The sequence below is a fragment of the Cydia strobilella genome, chromosome 10 (genome assembly GCF_947568885.1).
Source record: "Cydia strobilella chromosome 10, ilCydStro3.1, whole genome shotgun sequence".
Classification (NCBI taxonomy): Eukaryota; Metazoa; Arthropoda; class Insecta; order Lepidoptera; family Tortricidae; genus Cydia; species Cydia strobilella.
The window spans coordinates 14066367-14071664 of record NC_086050.1 but is presented as its reverse complement, the minus strand read 5'-3'; positions in this window follow the sequence as shown (position 1 = coordinate 14071664).

Genomic DNA, 5298 nt, shown 5'->3' with positions numbered 1-5298 from the left:
AAATGAAAATGTGTGTTTTGCGCGCGGCTCACCTACTCATGTGAAATTCAGGCGTTTCCGTGGCAATCTCTTGATGATCTACTTAAATATGGAAAACTATAGCCATGTTTTTACATAACTGCAAGTTTGCACAGCAAAATAAACGTTATCGAGCTGGAGATTTCGAGCAATCAAATGTTAACATTTGGTTGAATATACTTAAGTATGTTCACAGAAAACAGTACACATAATGAAACTACTATTTGTTTTGTAGATTAATGTATTTAGTTATAAAAATAGGTATCTAACTTGTGTTGTATTCCTGATGGCGTGTTAGTTCACCAAAGCTCCCTTACTTACCCATACAGAGCTTCACTCAAACTTAGGTAAAACAATTCTTACTCGCCTATATTTAACATTGATTTAATTTTAACGTTTTGTACTTTAATTTTAGTTTTATAAAACCTCCAGTTCGTCTAAAACCAAGGTCATGATATGATAAGATAAGTTAGTTATTAATTTTCTTAAACATGGTAATTTTAATACTGTTAGAAGTATTAGAACAAATTAAATTATTTACAGAAAATACTTTAATTTGTTTTTATTTTAAGTAGAAACACTACTATATAAATTATAAACTGAAATAAATGTCATATACTAAGAAAAAATGACCAAGGCCTCCAGTTCCCCAGGCTGGAATCGAACCACACACACAGCCCACACACAGCACAGGGACCTGCCGCGATAGCAGAGGACGCTGGTTCGATTCCAGCCTGGGGCACTGGAGGCCTTGGTCATTTTTTCTTAGTATATGACATTTATTTCAGTTTATAATTTATATAGTAGTGTTTCTACCAAATTAAAGTATTTTCTGTAAATAAATTAATTTGTTCTAATACTTCTAACAGTATTGATTGGCAGCGCCATCTCTCTCGCTAGCTCGAAATCACATGGATGATTCAGTTAGAAGGTCGAACCATACTGTTCACCTTAGGGATGGCCAGGGGGCGCCTTAGCCTTCAGTAACAAGTGCATATACTTGGAAAATTTCGACCTATGCCGCTGTGGCCCAGTGGCCGAATGGCACAGGCACCTGCCGCGATAGCAGAGGACGCTGGTTCGATTCCAGCCTGGGGCACTGGAGGCCTTGGTCATTTTTTCTTAGTATATGACATTTATTTCAATTTATGGTAATTTTAAGTTGACATAATCATTATAAGCAGTATCACATGTTTAGCCAGTGGCAGTTTGCAAATATTGATCTTAAAATTAAGCTATATATGTACATTATTTACATTAACAATAATTAAACTATTTACATGACATCGATTTTCCATTGTAGCTATTATTTAAATTATTGAATACACATTCATTATTTTTAAGATATTATTGTTGTCTTGCAAAAACTACACATACTTCATATAGTTTTAAATTTAATGTTGTCATTTATTTATTTATTAACATGATTCGTCCAGAAATTCTTTGATTGTGTAAAAACATTTATTTCCTAGCCATTTCTTCAATTTTGTCATAAATAATGGGTCTTTCAATTTCCTTAATATGCTTAAAATTCTTGCGTTATTCGCCGATGTATATGCGAGACTGTCATAATTTTTAAATATTTATTTGATTATGTAGGTAATTGATAAATTTAATGTGGTAACACTGGTATCGTGCTTCCTTCTTTGTGGTTAAAAATAAAAAAATAAAAGGAGGGTACTTAAGAATAATGTAAAACGGCTGGGTTGGAACAGACAGAAAGAAGTTAATGGTGGACTGACGAGGTTGTGGTGGGATTGTGAAGTGTAGTTATAAGAAGGTATTACTGTTGATAGTGTTGATAAGTTAATGTTGGAGAAATATATTATTATAGCAAAATAACTGGTGAGTTTCGTTTCATCTCAGAAGTGGTGCATCCCACGTAAAAGGAATAAAGAGGTATGTGCAATGGATTTTTATTTAATTATGAATTATTTTATTACACAATTAAGCATTTTAATTTTGATTGATATCGAAAAGACAGCAAATACGCAACCCCCGCGTATGAATACAATTATCAGAAGTTACCAATTTGAAATGATCATTCATTGCATAATTGTGTAAGAACCGTTATGAACAAATATCAAGGTAATATTCACTTGTTGGAATTGTGGTATTTTAAGATTATGATCAATGAAATGAATAGTTACATGTGAAATATTATTGCAAATATTCAAAATATGCCAAGTGAAAGATCGATTTAACGAATTCTTAATTTGGCCGTGACGTAAGAAACATTTTTTTTGTACAAAGTATTGAACAAGACTACGAATTAATTTTTGTCGTTACCGACACAATACAACTACTAACGGTATTATTGCAAAGATTCAAAATATGCCAAGTGAAAGATCGATTTAACGAATTGTTAATTTGGCCGTGCATGTAAGAAAAATTTTTTTGTACAAAGTATTGAACAAGACTACGAATGAATTTTTGTCGTTACCGACGCAATACAACTACTAACGGTATTATTGCAAAGATTCAAAATATGCCAAGTGAAAGATCGATTTAACGAATTGTTAATTTGGCCGTGACGTAAGAAACACCTTTTTTTGTACAAAGTATTGAACAAGACTACGAATGAATTTTTGTCGTTACCGACACAATACAACTACTAACGGTATTATTGCAAAGATTCAAAATATGCCAAGTGAAAGATCGATTTAACGAATTGTTAATTTGGCCGTGGACGTAAGAAACATTTTTTTTTTACAAAGTATTGAACAAGACTGAATTATTTTTTGTCGTCACAATGCAACCACTAACGGTATTTTTAAATTGTTTTTGTGATGTAGATTTGTTTTAATTATTTGTAAAGTATCGTTTGATTATGTCTGATGTATGTATATGATGGATGTGGATGGATGGTATGGGTATATATATACGAATACGGATAAGGGAAAGAATATGGATATATGGATGGGTCAAACGGTCAAACCAAATTGTCAGTAAATAAGAAAAAATATATATAATATTTTCTTTTGGGTGCTAGTGCTAGTACTAGTGTAAGACAAAGATAGTATGATTGTCTATGTTTGAAATGAGACAGCCCTTTCACAAACTATATTATGTGAATGTACGAGCACACTAGCGACACTAACGGAGTTGACAGCAGTCGCCGTGGCCGAATCCAGGCGTGGAGTTGTCTATGGACGTATAATTATGATGATGATGATACCGATGATGATGATGACGATTATACCGATGATAATGATAATGATGATGATGATAGCGATGATGATGATGATGGTGATGATGATGGTGATGACGAAGACGACGATGACGATGATGATGATGATGATGCAGATGATGATGATGATGACGAAGACGACGATGATTATGATGATGATGATGATGCTATTATGATGATGATGACGATGGAGATGATGATGATGATGATGATGATGATGATGGTGATGACGACGACGACGATGATGATGATGGCGATGATGATTATGATGATGATGACGATGGCGATGACGATGATGATGATGAGGTGATGATGATGGTAGTGACGATGATGACGACGATGATGATGATGATGATGATGATGATGATGATGGTGATGACGACGACGACGTTGATGATGATGGCGATGATGATTATGATGATGATGACGATGGCGATGACGATGATGATGATGAGGTGATGATGATGGTAGTGACGATGATGACGACGATGATGATGATGATGATGATGATGATGATGATGGTGTTGATGATGGTGATGATGACGATGATGATGATGATGATGATGATGACGACGGTGACGGTTTGGATTTGGATACAGATTCGGATTTGGATATGGATTCGGGTGAATTCGGATTCGAATATGGATTTAGATTCGGATTTGGATTTGGATTTGGATTTGGATTTGGATTTGGATTTGGATATGTATTTGGATATGGATTCGGATATGGATCCGGAATATTTTGGGAGTTGGGAGGCTTGATTCTAATGAAAATTTTGTCTAAATGCAGGTTTTAAGTACAATGGTTACAGAAGATGAAGGCGGCTCACCGCCAGGCACGCCCCCTAAGCGGCGACGGTCAAGAAGGAAGGCCAAGCGGAGACGGAGTCGATCTTCTTTGCCGAGCTCATCAGACGACCACGCACAAAGGAAGCAGCGTAAGAGTAAGCGAAGGAGAAGTCCAGTCCAGCAACGCAAGAATTATAGTAGGTTGTCAACGGAAAAGGTGCTGGATATGTTCCTAACATGGAAAACAGAGAATAGCATACTACCTAGCCTAGGTAATAGTAACATGAATAATGTGGTCCCGGAATTCAATCCTTCTAACAGGACCCAAACCATTGACTGCTGGCTAAGAAAAGTCAATGAATGTTCACAAATATATAAATGGGATGAGAGGCAAGTTATTCACTTCTCACTTCAGAAACTCGCTGGCTTAGCAAGAAAATGGTTCGAGGCCCTGCCCACAGTAGTTTACAGTTGGGAAGAGTGGCAATGTAAATTGAAAAAAAGGCTTCCCAAGTGAAGAAAACTATGGGAGGCTTTTAGAAGAGATGATAGGCCGGACTTCTCGTAATGATGAAAATCTGAGGGAATACTTTTATGATAAGCTTAGTCTGCTTACTCGTTGTGAGATCCAAGGTAAAAAGGCAGTGGAATGCATTATTTACTTATGGAGTCACAGATAAATCAATTCGAAATGGTGCTCAAGCGTTAAACTGCTCTGAACCCGAAGACTTACTTAATTACTTAAGTTCACAAAGGACACAACCATTTAATAAACCATCCACTAGTAAAATTCGAGTCGATAATAATACAGAAAAGGATAATACAACGAGTAATGCTAAATCTGGTATATTTTCTAGCACGATCACATGTTTTAATTGTCATTCTCAAGGTCATCCCTACTTTAAGTGTACAAAGCCGCAAATAAGGTGCAGGCGTTGCAACAGGGTGGGGCATGATCTTGATAATTGTAAGCTTGATCCATTGAATGTAAATGATTACATAAAGCGAGCCGATAGTACAGGTGAAAAGAAAATTTAAAAATCAATGTTACAAACCAAATTTTTATGTAACGATCAGAGCTTTGCAGCATAGGTTGATTTTTGTAGCGAAATAACGATAATGAGAAAAAGTAACGCAGGAAATTTAGGACTGGCAAAGAGTTTTGATAATGTACCGGTAATAAACGGATTCGGCCCAAATGCAGTAGTGCCTAATTATAAAGTCGCGAGTTAGTTTAAAAGTTGATGAAATTAAAATAAAGTTAAGTTTAAAATTAACCGATTAAGGTTTCAGTCGTAGATG